The following is a 21,228-nucleotide window of genomic DNA, read 5'->3' on the forward strand; positions in this document are numbered from 1 at the left end:
GTTGGTCAAGAGAATCTAAGAACTGGGCTGATATTTCCTCTTAATCAGTGTGACCTATAGATCTCTATCTCCCATTTTCGATAACGTATCGTTCTAATTGTGAATTGGATGAGTATGGGAAATTTTATTCCGCCTGGAACTTGGCTGAAGGAATTTTTTAGTTTTTTCGGCTAGATTGGGTCTCATTCTATCGGTCCAGAGAATCTAAGAACTGTGTCGATATTTCCTCTAAATCAGTTTCAGCTACAGATCTCTATCTCCTTTTTTCGGAAACATATCATTATCATGGCTAACCGGATGAGTATGAGCAAAGTTTTTTTGCTTGGAAGTTGGCCCTAAGAATTTTTAGTAGTTTCTGCTGCATTGGGTCTCATTCTGTTGGTCCAGAGAATCCAAGAACTGGGCTGATATTTCCTCTAAATCAGTTTCAGCTACAGATCTCTATATCCCTTTTCTGAAAACATGTCTTTATAGTGGGGAACCGGATTAGTATGGGCAAATTTATTCTGCCCGGGAGTTGGCTCAAGGAATTTTAGTACTTTCAACTTGATTGGGTCTCATTTTGTCGATCCATAGAACCCATGAACTGGATTTCCTCTAAATCAGTTTTACCTACAAATCTCTATCTCCCATTTTTGAAAACATATAATTATAATTGCGAATATTCCACCCGGAAGTTGGCTCATGTAATTTTAGTACTTTCTGCCGGATTGGGTCTCATTCTGTTGGTCCAGAGAATCCAAGAACTGGGCCGATATTTCCTCTAAATCAATTTCACCTATAAATCTCTCTCTCCCATTTCCAAAAGCATATGATTAAAATGGCGAACCGGATGAGTATGGGCAATGTTATTTTGCCTGGATGTTGGCCCTATGACTGTTAGTAATTTCTGTTTGATTGGGTCTCATTCTGTCTGTCCAGAGTATCCAAGAACTAGGCTGATACTACCTCTAAATCAGCTTTACCTACAGATCTCTATCTCCCATTTTCGAAAACATATCATTAAAATGTCGATTCGAACTAGTATGGGCAAAGTTATTCCGCAAGGAAGTTGTCCCTAGGAATTTTTCGTATTTTCCTTCGGATTGGGTCTTATTCTGTCGATCCAAAGAATCTATGAACTGGGCCTATATTTCCTCTAAATCAGTTTCACCTATAGATCTCTACCTCCCTTTTTCGAAAGCGTATTATTTTTTTGGGTGAATAAAAATTTCATTACCAAAAGGAAGAAAACACAAGGGCCCCTGAGGGGAAGAAGAAAAAATAAAAGCATAGCCCAAGCTTAGCTAAGGCCAGTTGTAGCAACTAAAGAAACATTAGATAAACCCCAGGAATCAACAATGAGCCTGTTCCTTGGGGTGTTCGAACAACAAGAGGGAGGAGCTAGCATTAATTTTGCTTTGATTTCGAAGGAAATGGAATCCTAAATCTTCTGGTAGGAGCGAGAGTTGGAGGTCCATTTCTTGATATTGCGCTACATCCAAATGTGGTTGAGAGTTGCACAAAAAGCTAATCTGCCTACTGTATCACAAATAGAACGGTCCGCAAAGGTCATGTCAATCCAGATCCATTCCCTTGAGAAAGGGAGAATTCTTCTACGAGAAGGCCAGCACTTGTTCAAGATACCTTTCCAGATGGCAGAAGCAGTAGGGCAGTCAAAGAAGATGTGAAACTTAAACCAGAGAAGCTTGCGCCAAGGCACCAAAGGGCCGTTCAAACAGATAAGGTTCCAGGCAGCCTTGGAAGAAAAGGAGCAAGAGTTGCTGGTCTTCCAAGTGACATAGTCATCCCTAGAAGCAGGCCTTCTGGAGATGGTGTGAAGCTCATTTCCAGAAGAGTTCAAGGGCGGGGGAAGGAGGAGGAGACCGGCCACCTTAGTCAATGATATCAGCCACTAAAGAAAGCCTGTTGAAGCCAGAAGCATCGATGGTTCTTGGATAGACCAACTGGAGGAGAATTCCTTTGGGATGCCAGCTGTCCAACCAAAGGAAGGAGGAGCGCCCATCGCCAATAGTAGAGTGAATAGCTTGGATGGCCAGGGGCTTGCTAGCAAGGATCTTACGCCAGACCCAAGAGGCATCGGAGGAGGCTGAAGCAGTCCAGATTGAGTCCTGGCGAAGAAGGCCTGAATATAACCAGTCTACCCAGATACTTTTCTGCTTTGAGGCAATCCTCCAAATAAGCTTGATGGTACCCGCCAAGTTCACCTCTTTTATTCTACGAATGCCTAGACCGCCTTCTTTTTTGGGGAGACACACTGCTGCCCAGCTGATAGGATGCAGAAATCTAGTTGAATCATTGCCCTTCCAAAGAAAAGAGGCCATGAGGGACTCCATGGATTTAATAACAGCTTGAGGAAGCCCAAAGATGCTTGACTAATAAATGTAAGAAGATTCCAGAACTGATTTGATAAGAACCAATCTGCTGGCATAGGATAGGAGAGGAGCTTGCCCTTCCAAAGCTGCAACCTCTTCCTAATAAGGTCCAGCATAGGGGTGCAATGGTGGGCAGATAGTCTTGTCGAGATCAAAGGGAGGCCCAAGTATTTGACAGGCAGATGACCTTCAAGAAAACCTGATTTCTCCAAGTAGGCTGATTTGTCCAGATCAGAAACCCCCGCAAAGAATAACAAGGACTTGGCCGGATTGATGCGAAGGCTAGATAGCTCATGGAAGTGCTGAAGACATAGCAAGATAGACTCAAGAGAGGCAATGGATGCCTTGGAGAAGAACATCAAGTCATTGGCAAAACCCAAATGGGTAAGCTTGAGAGCTTTGCACTTGGCCATCGGAGAGAGATGCAACTGATCAGTACTAATCTGGATTTCTCTGGAGAGGACTTCCAAAGCCAAAGTAAATAAGTAAGGGGATAGGGGGCAGCCTTGACGAATACCCACCGAAGCACCAAAATAACCTGTCAGGCTGCCATTCACTAAGACCAAGATCATTGGAGTTAAGATGCAAGAGGTGATCCAATTGACAAAGACCATAGGAAATCCCATCTTGTACATAACTTGAGCAATGTAATCCCACCTGAGAGAGTTAAAGGCCTTGTGGATATCAATCTTCATAAGTATGGAAAGAGCATGGTTTTTCCTATCAAAGCCTCTAACAATGTCATTGCACAGAAGAATGTTGTCCGCAATATTTCTACCAGGGATAAAAGTAGATTGGTTGTGACTGACTAGCGGCTCCACAATCCCTTTAAGTCTTCTGGCAAGGATTTTGGCTATAAACTTGTAGAGCAGGTTGCAAAGAGCAATGGGCCTGAAGTCATTCATGACAGTAGCACCTTCCTTTTTTGGGATGAGACAAAGGAAAGTGTGGTTGATGCTGTTGATCTGACTGGGATTGAAAAAGAAGCTCTCAATGGCGGCAATGAGGTCCACTTTGATGATATCCCAGCAAGCAATAAAGAAACCCATGCTAAAACCATCAGGGCCCGGGGCACCATTCACCTTAAGGGAGTGGATAGCAGCAACAATTTCCTCTTCTTTAGGAATAGCGCACAAGGAAGCATGCAGGTCAGGGGCAACAAACTTGTTGAGTAAGTTATCAAGGATGGGAGGGTGATCCACCTGATGACTAGAGAACAAGTCTTTACAATGCTGGACAGCCAGGTCTTTGGTGCCATTTACTGAAAGCGTATTATTATTATGGCTAACTTGACAAGTATGGGCAAAGTTATTCCGTCCGGAAGTTGGCCTTAGGAATTTAGTATTTTCTGCTGGTTTGGGTCTCATTATGTTGGTTCAGAGAATCCAATAACTGGGTCGATATTTCCTCTCTATCTCCCATTTCCGAAAATATATCATTATAATGGTGAACCAGATGAGTATGGGCAAGTTATTCCATCTGGAAGTTGGCCCTACGAATTTTAGTACTTTATGTCGGATTGGGTCTCATTCTGTTGGTCTAGAAAATCCAAGAACTTGGCCGATATTTCCTCTAAATCTTTTTCACTTGTAGATCTCTATCTTGCATTTCTGTAAACGTATTATTATAATAGCGAACCGGACAAGTATGGGTAAAGTTAATTGGCCCGGAAGTTTGATCAAGGATTTTTAGTACTTTCAGCTAGATTATTCTGTCGGTCCAGAGAATCCAAGAACTCGGCCAATATTACCTCTAAATCAGTTTCACCTACAGATCTCTATCTCTCATTTTTGAAAACATGTCATTATAATGGCAAATCGGACGACTATGGGCAAAGTTATTCTGCCCGGAAGTTGGCCCAAAGAATTTTAGTACTTTCCCTAGCTTGGTAGCCAAACCTTCGATTTGTGGATGCCAACAATTCTTCAGCACGTGGAACTTTATCAAAACAATCTCTAACATTTACCATATCAATAACAACATTTGCTCTATTGATGTCAGGACGTAAGCGCAATCTGAACAGAGATAAATCTTGTATATCCTTCTCCCTAATCCCAATATGAGAGGAGAGAAAATCAAATTGCTACATATACTCTGCAACTGATAAATTCCTTTGACGAAGAGAATATAATTTGTCTTGTAATCAGGCTTTGAAAGTAGGTTGCTTTTAATTGCATCTCAATTCTATTGCCCCATCTCCTTGTGCACCCAACCCTACATATCTTTTTGTCCCAAAGCTTTTAAATATTTGATATGTGGTCTTCTCACCCTACCGGTCCAAGCTCTTTCTTCTCCTCTTATAGCCTCTGCAAGGTAGCTTAGAAATAGTAAAAGTGCTTTCAAGGATTGGAATATCCACTCCTTCTGTAATATCTCTCAGAGGGTTTTGGACTGTAAGGACAAGCTCTCGGCCATTCAGATTCGCCTCCAATCTGACTATCTTAATGCTCCTCTGGAGGATGAAGAAAAAGTGGTTTCCTTTAAGCTCTCAACTCTGCTCTCCCAAGAGGAAAGTTTCTTAAGGTAGAAATCCGTTATCAAATTGGTGGAATTAGGGGATTCTAATACTGCTTATTTTCACTGATTCATTAAGTCTAGAACCAATTTCAACTCTATTTTGCATCTTACAATTCCAGATGTGTCTACAGTTCACAAGGTTAAGGATATCAAAGATTTGGCTTCCGGTTACTTTAAAGTGGTTCTACGATGGATTCTAGGCCAATCCCAGATCCTTTGCTCAATAAATTTATCCCCAATGAATCCTTTCTTCCTTGCAGTCTATCCCATCTGAAGATGAAATTGTGGCAGCTATTTGGTCTCTCAAAACTGACAGAGCTCCCGAGCCTGATGGTTTTAGTTAGGGGTTCTTTCTTGCTTTTTGGGACATTATCAACGGGGATCTTGTTATGTTTTAGAGTATTAGAAGAAGAGAGAAAAACTCCAAAAGATTAAACACGAGTTTGGGTTGTTGAGTTATGTCTCAAACTAGAGACCAACTAGTTTATATTGAAAAGAATAGATAATTATACAAAGGTCCCTGGCCTTATACAAATAATATAAAGAACATATAAAAGATGTGGTTATATACAAATATACCCCTGGCTACTATTCTTAACAGATCTTATTAATGCTATCAGGAGTTTCTTCTTCAATCCCAGTCATAAGTAGGAGTAATAAACTCGAGTTTCCATTGCTAACAACCTATCATCGATGCTCCTCTGATTTTCAGTAATCTTATTACTCAGTTGTTTGAACATCTCCATCATAATAGCCATCAGATTAGGTGGACTCGGAAACCCAGAAGAGTTGTTCCTTGCCATGCTATTATACCACTTAAATGTGTAACAAATTTGAAAGCTTCAAACAATCCCAGAAACTGGACCTTAAATCAGGGATTAAGTCACACCAGGGAAACTCAGGTTGTAATAAGACTGATGGTTAAGGGTATGAAGCAGAATAGAAGAAAACCAGAATAACAACAGTTTAGGGATTGGAACAGAACAAGGATATATGGATATAGGTCTGAACAAGGTAGAAGGTCAACACCAAAGGTCTCTATGCAGTCAGCAGATTGAATCCTTCCTACCGATTTCATAAACAAGGCTGAAATTGCTGGAATCAATCTCAGGAACAAGTTGAGGGAGAAAAGGTGATAACAACAGATCCAATAGTCCAACGGACTAGAAAATTGAATCGAGTGCTCCTCTCACAGGGAATGAAGTATGACCAGACGAGGGGAGATTGATGGTGGGATGTGACTGGGGATTGAGGCTATGGAATTAGAAAGTAAGGGCCAGAATTAGAAACTAACTAGAATTTGAGGTTTGAACTTGTAACTGTGGAGATCGATTGTTGAAGACAACCTCTAACAACTTTAGAGCAACGTAGGGATGAAGAACACAAGCAGATATCAGCCTCCCGGACTTCCCACTGCAAGGAGTCGAATGGATCCAACACTAGCCCCTTCCTCCTCTGATCACACACCAAGGAATCTCCATAGGAGAGCAAAGCAGGCATGCGAACAGATGCAAGGGTTGAAGTATAAATCGTCAGTTATCTTCTGCCTTCTTGGGTTGCTTTATAGATTGATAGAGGAAGCAACAAGGAACCAAAATTATAATGTTCCCAAAATAGGAAGTTTCCAATCGGTCCCCCATTGCTTGGAGTACAAGGCACAATCAGTATCTAAACTGATGTGAACTAATTGCTGACAATTACTAATATAAAAGTAAAGATTAGAAGTTACTAACTTCAACTAGACCAGCTGGACCACTACTTAAATTGAACCAACCAGTTCATACATGGACATAAGGAATTATAACAAACCAAGGCAAAATCATGGCTGCTAGGCAACATCCTTCTTCTGCTTCTTTCTTGAATTCACCTTCAGTTTTGCATCACTCCCTGCCTATGGTTATTCATTGAACGGAGAAAAAAAGGAAAGAATAGGCAGGGTTGAATAGTGTCTCGTAACTGAAGGTGGAAACACTCAACACTCTTTATGCTGTGCTCCATGTCAAATACTGGGTAGAATGGATATTGTGCAGATTATTATTATTTTTTTGCATGGTCTGTCTTACAGAGGACAGGTTTATGTCTCTGCAAGGGAACCCTACATGGTAAGAGGAAGTTTGAAGTGTTGGTGCTAAAGAATTGCTACTTAGTGTACTAGTGATTTTTTTTATTCTCATCCATAAGGAGGAGGCTTTCATTTCACTATGGGCAGAATTGAATTTCTTTGAAGCTATTGTTGATCTGTTGTTATCCTGTGGCAATTCAGTCTGGTTGCTTCGTATGTTTCATCATTTCTTTTGCCATTTTAAAATGAGCTGATTGACCACGGATAAGCTGAAGAGTAGACTATTTTTTGGGATTTCATTGTCAATGTTGTTGGACCTCAGCTTTAGACTTCCTTCTCAACCATAAGGAGGAGGGAGGACCTCGGTTCAACGGCAAGGTTGCTCCATTGCGACCTAGTGGTTGCAGGTTTGAGTCAGGAAACAGCCTCTCCGCGAAGCGGGGGTAAGGCTGTGTACATTATGACCCTCCCCGGACTCCGCAGTGGCGGGAGCCTTGTGCACTTGGTTACAGTTTCTACTTTAAAGTAAAGTGTTATATACTGGGTCTAATTTGAAGTTTCAGGAAACAATGTTTTCTCTCGTAAATCTCCACATGTTATAGATTCAGATGGTACATAACATGTGGCGAAGACAAAATGAGAGAAACTCACAACTGAACTTGATAGATATATCCATCAAGGTTCAAGATTTTGTTTTTAATGTAGGACTAGAACCTGAAAGAAGCATAATCCCAGGCAGGATCACAAATATAGGTCCAAACAGCAGTGAAGTAAGGGAAGTTGTAAAGAACTCACAAACCAGCAGCAATAGGGCCCTGGATGAGGGGAAAAACTCAAAAACTTGATGCAACTCTGATCAGCCAAATAACAGCGATCGATCTTGCCTATCAAGGTCCTGAAACCCTATTTGGGTGAAATTGATGTGGTTGATCTGAAAGTGGAATAATGATCGGATGATGTTGCAATTTAGAAGCAGCAGTTGTTGATGAATTCCCAAGAGATTGCTGAGGGAAATTTATAAGAAGTCCAAGCAAAACCCTGGAAGATCTGAGAAGTCATTTAGACTGATTTAGGGTTTTGAAAACGCGAAAAGTTTGAGATCGATATGGAGAACTCTCTAATCTTCAGCAGCTTGTTGTTGATGATTGAAGGATGTATGTAACCCAGCAATAGTGCAGCAACAGTAGTCGGCAGCTTCACAAATTGATGGAAGGATAATGGATCGACTACGGAAGAATGGGGAAGGGAATGGGCATCTCACACTAGGCCTCTCAGCTATACTCTCTCAGGATTTCCACAATTGATCAAAGCAAAATTATATATTCATTCAATTGTGGGCTCTCAAGAGCTGATAATAATGTTTATATAGCCTAATGGCTGTGATGCAGAGCTGAAGCACTACATCCGCAAAAAGAAGAAGAATAAGTAGTCCAAGTGTCTAAGTAGTTTAGTAGGGAAGCCTATGTATAGTAGACTCCCATCCTTAGTTTTATGCTTAGTTTTTATTTTATGACTTAAATTGAACAGGTCCAAAGCTGGTTGGACCAGTGAGTCAATTTAAGTGATTTTAGAATATTCTTTAGGATAGCATCCTTTTAATTTTAAGTTGTAATTAGGACTCCACCCGAATCGTTATCACCTCCAATTCCTGCCCGCTCCAATTCCCTCCAATCCCTCACATAGGAGCAATAATGACCACCTTACCCACTGCCCGAACACACTGCCCAAGGTGGGGTAGGGTGGTCATTTCTGCTCCTATGTGAGGGATTGGAGGGAATTGGAGTGGGCAGCGAATTGGAGGTGATAAAAATTCGACTCCACCCCTCTCCACGAATTTTAGAGAGGGAGTGTTATGTTTTAGACACATCCTAGGATTCCTACTCCTAGGCTGCATAGGAAAAAGGCCCTTTGGCAAAATATAAATAAAGAAAAATTATGAGGAGCTCATTACTTCACAATATTTTATTCCTCAAGCTGCTCTGCAACTTTGATTCTTCCTTTGGAGAATTGTTTTGTGTCTGAACAAGGCTCGTGGGATTGGTGTTTGATCCAATCGACACCTTGCAGTGTGAAGCCCGGGTGGTTCTTCGATGATCTACTTCAAGTTCTAGTTCAAGATTCAAGTTTTCTACTTCCAACAAACTGCTGCAAAGATTTCTCTGCAACAACAGTGAGTTAGAAATATTCACAATCCCCACAATTCTTCTTCTAATGCTCTCAAATCCTTAACAATCCTCCCTTTTATTTTCACCATGGTTTGAAAACTCGTCTCGACCAGGTCGAGATTCTCGAAATCTCAGCAAGACTGTTTTTTTTGGGGGGGAGGGTTTCAGAATGATTTTAAGGTGGGCAGTTCGCCATAATTGGGTTCGAAACTTTAAGGGAAGGTTGTTTTAGGCTTATTAAACATATTTAAATCTTCAAATTAAAAGAAAAAAAACACTCAATTTGGTGTTTTGGATTTGCATCCTTGGTTGGAGGTAAAGGCTGAACCCTTAATGTAATATTGCCTATTCTACACATTGTTCGAATGATATGACACATAATTGGCAAGAAAAACAAAGTAAATTATGCAATAATGGATGAAGTCACAAAATATTGAATAATTGTTTAAGAAATAGTTAAAAGACTTAAAGTTTCTACTACAACCCACAAGATACAGTGAAGTGTTCACAATGCATATTACATAGACACCCAACCCAAGTACAATGAATAATACATAAGTCATAGACGCCATACTACCCTAGAATTTGCTAATGAACGTTGAATAGCACCGAGGATCGACCTCCGATCGTCGCTTCTATTCTCCGATCTGCAGCAGAGTGAAAGAGGAGAACTCATCTCCGACTACTTGTAATCTTAGTAAAGGTATTATGAAGAAATTCTTACAGTGATCTCTTATGCCTTTTCTTTTTCTTGTTTGACTTTGCCTTCTCCGGCAACGACATATCACAGCAAAAGTCTACTTGCGAATTGGTAGAACGATAAGGGTTACCCCCTTTGAGTGCAGCAACGGATCTCTTCTTTGATCTCTAGCACCTGCTTCGCATACACATCTGGTACTATCCTTCAAGGACGGATTATCCGCTAACGAGTGGTGACGTACGAAGTCTTATTTTTCGATTGTTTTTTATCTTTGTAATTTTCACGGCCATATATTCTGTAGTGGTGGTGATGTCCAACGAAACACTGGTTTAAAGAACCGGAAGTGTTTTGGACCTTTGTCCTACCGATACTATAGAACGGGTTTAGCCTTTAGGAAATTATCTCTGTATTTACAATCTTTCTTATGGCTTCCCACCCCCCTTGCTTCAGTAATGATCCATCTTTTCCTTTTGAACATGGCACACATGCCTTACCAGATAGTAATAGTATTAGCGGCGCTATAAATTATTTAATCGATATGTCTTTAGATAACCAAGAAAAAATCAACAAAAAATTGGATACTACTATCATTCTACTTGCTGATCTAGTTGACAACCAACCGATCATACCCCCTGTACTCCCTCCCCGGGATACTTTTCTTGTTATTAGCACTCTCACTGAAGACACCTTTGAAGAACAACCTATTTCGGATGATTTTCTTTACCTTAAAGAAATCATGGACCATTGGAAAGATCGTTATAAAACGACTACGGACCCAACGGACCAAGACCGTCTCTTCAGGATGATGCAACAATTCTATGTTGACAACCAACAGAGTTTTGTCGCACACAACTTTGTTCTTTTTTCGGATGACGAAGACCAGATTCACCAAGAATCATCTTCTTCTTCCTCTGACTCAGACTCAGAAACCCTTCCCCACAGTACCCCCCACTGTTGAAAGTTCCAAGCGTAAGATGGACGCACAAAACGACCATCTTGACACCGATGAGGATTTCCACCCTTAGACTGGTCAACGCGAAACCTTTGGTCACGACACTGTTTTTGCCACAGAAACAGAGGGTATCTATACCTGCAAAGATGACCTTCATAAGTATGGTTTGGCCTCAGGCGGAACCTATCTTGACCTTACCAATATAGCCATTAAAGACTATGACAAGGCAATTAATGAATGGGCACAAACGTTCGCCATTCTCATTGCCAATTATAAGGCTACTTGGTCTGCAAACAAATTCCTGGAATACCTTAGTGATTCCCTCCAAGGCGATGTCCTGCAGTTTATTAAAAAGTTTGACCAAACTGAAGACGGCAAAGTGGCTAAAACCAACCTGCTAGTTCTCCAGACTAATTTTGAAAAAATTTTGGTTGAATTTACGAAAATCATTAAAACAGAATTTTATGGTTTTCATTCTCCTGACAAGCTCGCCGAAGATGTCAGTTTTAATTTAACTAAGATTAAGCTTAATAATCTTCTTAAATTTGAAGCTTTTTCAAAAAAATACATGAGTCTTTACCTACTGCTAGATAGCAATAAATCTGCATATTGGAAGGACCAGTTTTTCCCAAAGTTACCCCCACCTTGGGATGAATTATGTCATTCTACATATCCAGCTTTTATCAACGACTCCAAAAGCGTTGATACCCTTGGAAACAGAATTAATTTTGTTTTCAGGCATATTCTGGATCACTGTCTTAAAGCCCAAGCAGCCAAAGCTCTTAAACATAAGATCTCCCCCGATCTATGTAAAGATCTGCTCAATAACGAATTTGAATTCGGTACAAAGCCAATTCATCATCGTTCTCATAAATCTAAAATTAAGTCCAAATTTTCCAAACAGTATCGCTGGGAAAAATATAATTCCAAGGACTTTCCCTCTAGACCTAAGAAGTCGTTTTCCCACAAACGCTTTATTAGGAAAAAAACCCCTTACACAAAATCAACACAGGATAAAACCAATTGTACTTGTTATTTGTGTAATGAAAAGGGCCATTTTGCAAACGAATGTCCCAACAAAACCAAGAATGCCCGTAAAATGATTCGTTACTTAGATGAATTTGATTATGAGGTATTATTCTTTTCTGAAGTTTCAGACCCCGCTGAACTTCTTTATGAGTTAGTCTCTGAATCGGATGATCAGTCGTCTGACGATGATTCTGATTTCATTTTTATGGAAAATGAGACACAGGAACCCCCTCCTTCCAACTCATCTATCCCGATCGAGATCAAGCCTATTGCGGCATCTGAACTCGACTCTGTCGCTCTCAATGATCTCATGAGAGAGGACGTATCTTTTGACCCTAATCTCTTTAACAAAATAAAAGAGGTTACTCACGATGAGGTTTACAAGCTATCCAAGCTTAGTAATCTCTGGTCTCGGCGTTATTTTGACCAAGCCTGTGGCAATACCACTGCCCAGTCTACAGATGACTCTAGTCTTGAAATTTCTTTGTTCAATCCTAACCAAATCAAATGATTGGTTAAAAAACACCCCAAATTGAGATACATACACATTGGTCTCATACATATTGAACTCACTGCTCTTTTTCGACAAGGTATCGACACCCCAATTGTTGTTGCCATTTTCGATAAAAGATTCCTTCAAGAGCCCCTCAACGCTCTTATTGGTGGTATTAAATCCAACCTAGTTAATGTTTCGATTTGGTTCAAACTTAAACCCAATTTCTTTATTTCTATCCATGACCCGAATCTTTGTGATTCTGTAGTTTTAAAAATTAAGACCCAATGGACCGGCATGAAGGCTGACAGTCATAACCTTGCTGTTAGTTGAAAATGTTTACATGAGTTAACTAACGTTACCTCTACTAAGCTATTGCCCCCTCCAGATAAAAAGTTCATGGAACTCTTTGAACCACGACCCTATGAGCACGAGATACAACCTCGAGTGCTTAATTGGCATGATATAAAAATACCCAGTGAATGGTTAATTTTTGATATTTTAGATACCCCTCAAAATATCCGTGAAGTCCAAGCACCAATGTTTGAACTTCAATTTTCAGGTAATAATCTTTACTTCAGAAGACGAACACCTGTCCCTAGCATGCAGGCTAGCACGTCTAACCAAGGATCGACGTCTTCTCGAACCTCAGCTGCTACTTCTTCTCTACCACGATATGTACCCAACTATGTACCTAACCATCTTAACCCTTATTATTTGAAACCTTGGTTCTACAAAGGACCACAGAATTTGGATTATACTCCTTCTGACAAAGACACCGATTCAGTCGCTGTCATTACCATCTTCAACCATTACACAACTGAAGATACCGATATCATTTTTCAGACACACCAAAGTCCAAAAAAATATACTTATGTCAAAGGACATTTCTCTTTCCCTGGATTCAAGCCTTATACCCTTGATATCCTCATGGACACTGGAGCCACCAGTTGTATTTGTAAACATAATGCAATCCCCAGCTATTTTTGGCAAAAAATGGAGATGCCTGCTTATGTTAGCGGTATTTCTGGTCCAACCACTACCTTAGAGTACAAAGCTCTAAATGTCCCAATTACCCTTGGAAACAAAGATTTTGTTATTCCCAAGATCACTTGTTTTCCTTCTATGCATGGTGATTTCATCCTAGGCACTAATTTTCTTTTTAATTATCTGCCTCTCACCCTTCTTCCTCATATTATCCAGATCCAGCACCCTACTGGCCCTGTTGAATTAAAATTACTCACATCTCACTCTTCTCAATGTGATAATCCCGGTTTTACCCAAGAACCAATTAAAATTAAAGCCACCACTGAAGTTCCTGACAATCCAAACCTACATTGGCTCCTCAAACTTCTCAAACCCAACTTTAGTAATTTTCCCCTTTTATGGTGGGATAAAAGCCCTCGGTTTTGTTCTATCACCTTAGATGCTTCACACAAGATTATCCGTGTCAAACCTATTCTCTATCTGAAAGCAGATATTGAAGAATTTGATAAACAAATCCCTGAGTTACTTAATCTTGGACTTATAGAACCCTCTAATAGTCCGCACTCCTGTCCCGCTTTTATGGTACGCAATCATGCGGAAATTAAGCGTGGAAAAGCTCGTATGGTTATAAACTACAAACGTTTAAACCAAAACATTATTTTTGATGGATATTTTATCCCTCGAAAAGATGTCCTTATTCATCGTGCCAAAGATGCTACCATTTACAGCAAATTGGACTGTAAATCCAATTTTTGGCAAATTAAGCTAACTGAGGAATCCAAACCTCTGACGGCTTTCTCCACACCCTTTAACCGCCATTACCAATGGAAGGTTATGCCTTTCGGCCTCTGTACGGCACCACAGATTTTCCAACGATGGATTGATTCTATTTTTGGCAATCTCCCCTTTTGTGTTGCTTACATTGATGACATTCTTGTCTTCTCCAAATCCCCCGAAGACCACTCTAAGCATCTTCGCATCATTGGAGATCTTTTCCTACAACATGGAATAATCCTTTCTCCCTCCAAAATCGACTTAGAGAAACCTGAGATCGAATTTTTGGGATTAATCTTAACCGATCATGGACTTCAACTCCAAGATCATATTCTTATTAAAATTAGGGATTTCCCAACAGTTCTAACTGATAAGAAACACCTTCAACAGTTTCTCGGAATCCTTAATTATGGTCGAAATTACATCAAAGACCTTTCCACCAAAGAAAAACGTCTTTTACTTAAATTACAAAAGGATGTAGTTTTTACCTAGACCAAGGCTGACACACAGGCTGTCCCACAATATATTTTCCTAATGCTGGTGATCTCTTAATTCTTGAAACAGATGCTAGCAATGAACATTGGGGAGGCTAAAAGCACGCCCTCTTAAAAATCCCTCTGATGAGCAAATTTGCGGCTACAACTCTGGCAAATTCACCCCTGCTCAAATTAATTATATGATTTATGAAAATGAAATCTTAGCAATCGTTAATGCTATCCAATGATTTCGGATTTACCTCCTCCCTGAGAAATTTCTTATTCGCACTGATAATCAGGCAGTTAGAGATTTTCTCAAGACTAAACAACAAGAAACTAATTCTCGAAGAATTAATTGGCACAACACCATTAATCAATATTCTTATGAAATTGTACACATTAAAGGCATTGACAATTTTCTTACTGATTATCTTAACAGAGATGAATCCACGCCGTCATCTTGATAAAGGAAAGGGTAAAGCACCTGCGACACCACATCGCACTCGCAAAAAAGCCACCCCAGGCTTACTCCCTACCCCTCGTGGTGGTATTCTTATACGAGAACCCCAGGCAGCAGCAGCAGCTCCTACCCAAAGGCCTGCTTCTAGCTACACTAGAATTCTTGCCACCACAGCGGAATTCGCCCCCTCTCCTTATCAACCTTTTAGTCCCTATTTCTACCCCGAAAATAGTCAAAATCAGGACAGTCAGGATCCTTATTATTTATGGAACATGACCCCAGCCAGCTACTCCCAGGTAGTACAACAACTACCCGCGACTATTGCTCCATCTTCTTTTGGTCAGTCAGTGACAAACACTACTGATTTCTTTAAACATGATGGTGTACCTACCAAATGGTATCATCACATTAATACTTTGTGGAAGACTCAGTTGGCCGGACAGAAAAAACCATTCCGGACTGCTCTTACCACCTTCTCTAAAACCCTTGGTTTCTTTTATCAGAAACAACTCACCCTACAAACAGTTGTACTCGACTCAATTAAACAACTTGATTGGGACGATGTTACCTCCCCTGAAAAAGTACAAAGCTTTCTTCAGATTTCTGACTGTATTGAAGTTCATCTTCAAGATGCTCTCTTCTTTAAAATTAAAAGAATTTGTATATATTTGAAGGCTCAAGTAATCCTTCCTAAAGAAATCTTCCCAATGATACAACGTCATTGTAATGAAGAACAATACCAGCGCTACAAAAGCTTCATGCTGGAATACCCAAAAAATATTATGAGAACACATCATCAACAACATCGTCTGATCTTTTACCCCAGACACAAACCCTGGAGTATTGCTGCTATTGAATGGGGACTCGTTGGTCAACTAGTCTTCTCTAGTAACTGCACCTCTGTCCTCGACCAATTGCCCATGATGATCAGAACAATGGTCTTTCATGCTACTGCCAATTGGAGATTCTCAGGTGGACTCGAATTCACCATTACCAGTACTTTGGGATGGCGACACAGAGAACGCTTCTTCCAGCCATATCAGATTTGGCACCTCTAACCTGCGTCCTGTTACACAGTTCAGGAACCGGCTCTCATCACCGATGAAGACGAAGCAGCTACCATAGCCAATCACTTCATCCATGCTGACCAGCTGTACAAACAGTCCCTCATTGCTCTACACAAAGAAGCATTGACACTTATTTTCCCCAATGGATGCTCCAAGTACCGTTATCTTGTCTCCGACGGTCAACGAATCTTTGTCACCCAATTTCTCATCCAGGATTACAATCTACAGACACTCTCTCTGTTAGATGTCCCAGCTACTCTCCTTGCCGAAGTCGAAGAAGCCCTGGAAGAAATGGCTGCCCATGAACTTGCTGAACAAGCAGCCGCCGAGAACTACTCTCCAGCCTGCTGTGTCGATTCCGACATCAACCTCGAGTCTGATTGACTGTGGACCCCCCAGTCGACGTCTACTTACGTCAGCAAGACCCCATGAACAGTGACAGCCGCCCTACGTCACTGCTTAAACAAGGGTGGGTACGTGTATGGAAGCATCAACAAGGGTGGGATTTCTGCCTTTCAAGGGGTCGGGCGGTTATTTCGCGGTGGCCTGTGTTTGGGCATAGGAGTCCCGCTCTCAGATTGGCTCCTTTTTTCCCATTTCTTAATTAACTCGGGTATGATTTGTTATAATTTGTGTAGTTGGTTTTTATTTTTCTAAGAAAGATAATGCATCAATGTAACTACTGGGATGATTTCTACCAAAACATAAAAAAAAAAAAAAGAAACCACAGGGATGATGTGTTTTCCGTTGCAAATGTCTTTACTTAAAAAACATTTCACAACGAACTTTTGTACCGTTGTAAATAACATAGTATGTGACAGAATATTCTATCCCTAATTAGCTACTCTTTTGCGATAAAAACATATTACTTTATTGGAAATTTTTAAAAATAAGGGATCCACCTCCTCTCCAGCGAGCCCAGCACCCATGGAGTGACCAGTGAGCATCCAACGGCTTGGCTGGCTAGATGCGTGCAGGCACACATCCTAGCGTGAGAGCCAAGCCCTGGAAAGGAGGCCGATCCCAAAATAAGCTCTTATGCGACGGTTATTTCTGTCTTAAAAGATCCCTGGAGGCCATGGAACAAAAACTCGATCGAAACCTATCGAAACCACCGAGTTAACTCAGTTTTCCAGGTTTCTGAGACGAGTTGAAGGGGGGTTTTATAAAATCCCTGGATTCGATCGAATTTCGATGGTTTCGACACATATGCCCATCGAACTAGGGGAAACTTGGCTGAAACTAGGATAGACAGGTATTTATGCCAGAAACTAGGATAGACCCTTAGTTATGTCTAATATCATTTAAGTAAATATTTTATTTAAGATATTATTAATAAATAAGCAAATACTCCCCTATTTGAATCCAATAAAAATAGTTAAAAAATCAAATTCCAAAAGGAAAAAAAGTCAACTCCCTAGTTCAAGAACAAAAACTAGATTTTCAACAGTAGATGCAATTTTTAACTTTCTAATGCTGGGGTTTTTCTCAAATCTAAAAATTTCATAAATCTTAATATGGTAAAATATTACTAAAAACCAAAAGTACGGTAAAAAATTCATTTGTTTTGACGTCCAAAAATATTTTTTCATTCAGAGCGATTTTGACAGTATTTGCGCACACCAAATTAAGTTTGACCGGTACATTACTCTTTCAATATAAATCAGATTTAAGCAATCTTGGACTTATTGGAAATCTATCAAAACAAAGCTTTCTAACAAATCCAAGATTGCTTAAATCTCATTTATCTTGAAGGAGTTATGTTCCAATCAAACCTTATTTGATACCATGTCCAAGAACAATATATAGTATCAAACTTGGATCAAAACCACAAGTAATATTTTTAGTGTTTTCTATGTGAAACTAATGCATGGATTGAGTTTAAAATGTCAAAAATAGGCAGCAAAACAAGAATTAGGGGGAAAAAATAGCTTTTGGGTATCGAAACCAAGGTTTGAGTTAGCCTGGAGAATGTCGCAAGTTTCGACCGAGATATGGTCAAAACCAAGACGAATTCATTTTCTGGCTGATCGAAACCTAGTTGAAACCCGAGTTTTAGAACATTGTTGTAGAAACAAATCCATACCAATTTTGAAAAAGCTAATCCTTGATTCATCAATTGGATTCGAGAACGGTTTTTTTTGCAGCAATAGTTTATAGAAATTGCTTCACAAGAATTCTCTCTTGTCTAATCTTTAAGAATGTACAAAGAAATCCATTAGAATCCTTAAAAGCTATCACTTTTATAAATAAAAAAAAAAAAAAGGAAGCTTTGTTGCTTTAATAAAGGGCATTTTATCCTACAAGACCTTATTCTTCTTTATCTATTTCTAACTCCATAAATGTATTTAATATATTCTTATGTGTGAAAGTTTTGTTGTCTTGATTGATAATCTCTCGTCAGCACTTTATGCTTCCTTGTCAAGTAATCCTCCCAAACCTGTACGTTACAAATAAAATACGGAATTATTAACAATGAAATGAATCAAATGTTAGAAAAGGAAAGATGTTGGGTCAATATTGGATATTAGACCCAATATTGAATTCCTCTAGCAATATTGGGTTTAGGGTTTAGGGTATTGGGTTTAGGTTACAGGTTTAGAGATTAGGGATTAGGGTTTAGGGTTAATTGTTTAGGGTGTAGGTTATAGTTTAGGGTTTATGATTTAGGGTTTAGGGTTTAGGGTGTAGGTTATAGGGTTTAGGGTTTACGGTTTATTGTTTAGGGTTTAGGTTTAGGGTAGGGTTTAGGGTTTAGGGTTTAGGTTATATGGGGTTTAGGGTTTAGAGTTTAGGGTTTAGGGTTTTGGGTTTATGGTTAAGAGTTTAGGGTTTAGGGTATAAAGTTTAGGGTTTAGGGTTTAGGGTATATGGTTTAGGGTTTAGGGTTTAGGGTTTAGGGTTTAGGGTTTAGGGTTTAGGTTTAGGGTTTAGGGTTTAGGGTTTGGGGTTTAGGCTTTAGGGTTTAGGGTTTAGGGTTTAGGATTTGGGGTTATTATTATAGGGTATAGTGTATAGGGTTTAGGGTTTAGGATTTGGGGTTATTATTATAGGGTATAGTGTATAGGGTTTAGGGTTTTAGGGTTTAGGAGTTATGGTTTGGGGTTTAGGGTTTAGGGTATAGTTTATTAGGGTTTAGGGTTTGGAGTTTAGGGTTGGTTTATGGATCATGGATGGGGTTTAGGGTTTAGGTTATAGGGTATAGGTATCGGGTTTTGGGTTTAGTGTATTGGGTTACGGGTTACGGGTTATGGGTTTAGAATTTAGGTTATAGGGTTTAGGGTTTAGGGAGGGTTATAAGGTTTAGGGTTTACAATTTATGGTTTAGTGTTTAGGTTATTGGATATAGGGTTTATTGTTTAGGGTTTAGGGTTTTGGGTTTGGGGTTTATAGATTAGGGTTTAGGTTATAAAGTTTAGGGTTTAGGTCATAGGGTATAGGGTATGGGGTATAGGCTCTAGGGTTTTAGGGCTATAGGGTTTAGTGTTAAGGGTATAGGGTTTTCGGTTTAGGGTTTAGGGTATAAGGTATAGGGTATAGGGTATAGAGTATAGGGTTTAGGGTTTAGGTTATAAGGTTGGTTTAGGGTTTAGGTTATAGGGTATACGGCATAGGGTTTAGGGTTTAGTTAACCAGGTTTCTTACACTAGGTATGGGCTTGTTTATATTAGGTTTGTAATCGAGGTCAAGAATTTATTCGGGCAACAATCAGCCTTTAAACAGGTTATTCGGCTATAATGAAATTGTAAACATGTCATAAACGAGTTGATTAATTTATAAACAGTCTAATTAAGCTACAACAAAGGATAACAATCTTTAATCTTTTACCAATATGCTTTTCTCAAACCAGGTCAATGTAATAGATAAAAAATTCTTTTTAACCATTTTTTCCATTACATCCTCTTTCATATGGATGACTAGAAATCAATGCAGCTTTCTCCAACAAACACCCAACCCTTTCCTACTCATGTATAAATATCCAAAGATAGATCTCTAACCTAAAAATCCAACCATATACCGTACCAACCCCACTACCACCACCATCAGATACCTACAAACCATCTCTAGAACAATATTTGGTGAGCACACGGCCAGATGTGGTTTACTTTAATTTGTGGTGGAAGTTTCTCACATGATACAGGTCAAGCTAGTTGGGGTTATACAACTGTATTAAATCATTCTTTTACCCTGACTTGTATGGATTTTGGTTTCACAAGAACTGCATAAGAAGCAAAAGTAAGAAGCCTCCTTCATTTTAGGCATAAATTGTATCAAAGGCTTTACAGATAAGAACCTGGAGATATGGACAGATTGCGAAGACTTGGTTCGTTGGTTTACAATAGATATTTTGAAATGGTCATGGGAGATTTTCACTTTATTATGGGATATACATTCTACTCTCAAAACTTTTGGTTCTATAAATATTGTTAAAAATAAATAGGAAAAATTACTTGGACACCCCCTAAACTATGGCCATTTTGCTTAGACTCCAATTTTTCAAACAATTACTTGAACACCCCTTATATTTTATCATTTCCTTCAAGTAGGTCATGTCTGTTAGTTAAGTGATGATGTCATCCGTTAAATTTTTTGTAATGTCTAAACTACCCTTAAAAGGTAGTGAAGTGACCCTTTTACCCTCTTCCTCATTCTTCTTCTCCTTCTTCTCCTTCCTGCAATCTAATGATTTCAGATTCAAACCCTAATCGATTTCAAAAAAAATTCTCTGTTCTTAAACAAATTTCTAATCAAAATAACCCAAACCCTTAATTGATTTCAGATTCAAACCCTAATAAATCTCTCCAGAATCTTCTAACAGAAAAATATTATCTACCGTGGTTTTTGCCTCAGGGAGGGAATAGCTGGGATTGAAACAGAACAAGAATTAGTAGTAGAAACCTTTACACCGTAGAATTGCGATTGTGATGATTGGGAGAGAATGAAGATGATTTATGAAGTCTGAACCCTCCTTTTCCCTCTCGCTGTTCTACACTTCTAGGGCAAGAGAAGATACACATGCTTCCTTTCTGGGTTTGAAGAAATCAAATTTTGGACTTTGAAATATAACGGTGTTCGCTCGAGGGATTCAAGTTTAGACTGACGTGAATTTGAAAGATTTCTCCTTTATGTTATTTCCGTTCGATCTGCTATTGATGGAATAAAATAGATCA

General features: G+C 39.5%; 1 long non-coding RNA gene across 1 annotated transcript; it reads right to left on the minus strand.

The window, feature by feature from the left end:
* Positions 1-5,200: 5,200 nt before the first annotated feature.
* Positions 5,201-21,020, minus strand: LOC122645664. Its single transcript, XR_006330497.1, has 3 exons — positions 20,933-21,020; positions 18,362-18,366; positions 5,201-5,210 (listed from the first exon to the last, which is right to left on the minus strand). It is a non-coding gene; the product is annotated as an uncharacterized LOC122645664 (long non-coding RNA).
* Positions 21,021-21,228: the final 208 nt, after the last annotated feature.

The sequence above is a fragment of the Telopea speciosissima genome, chromosome 11 (assembly GCF_018873765.1).
Source record: "Telopea speciosissima isolate NSW1024214 ecotype Mountain lineage chromosome 11, Tspe_v1, whole genome shotgun sequence".
Classification (NCBI taxonomy): domain Eukaryota; kingdom Viridiplantae; phylum Streptophyta; class Magnoliopsida; order Proteales; family Proteaceae; genus Telopea; species Telopea speciosissima.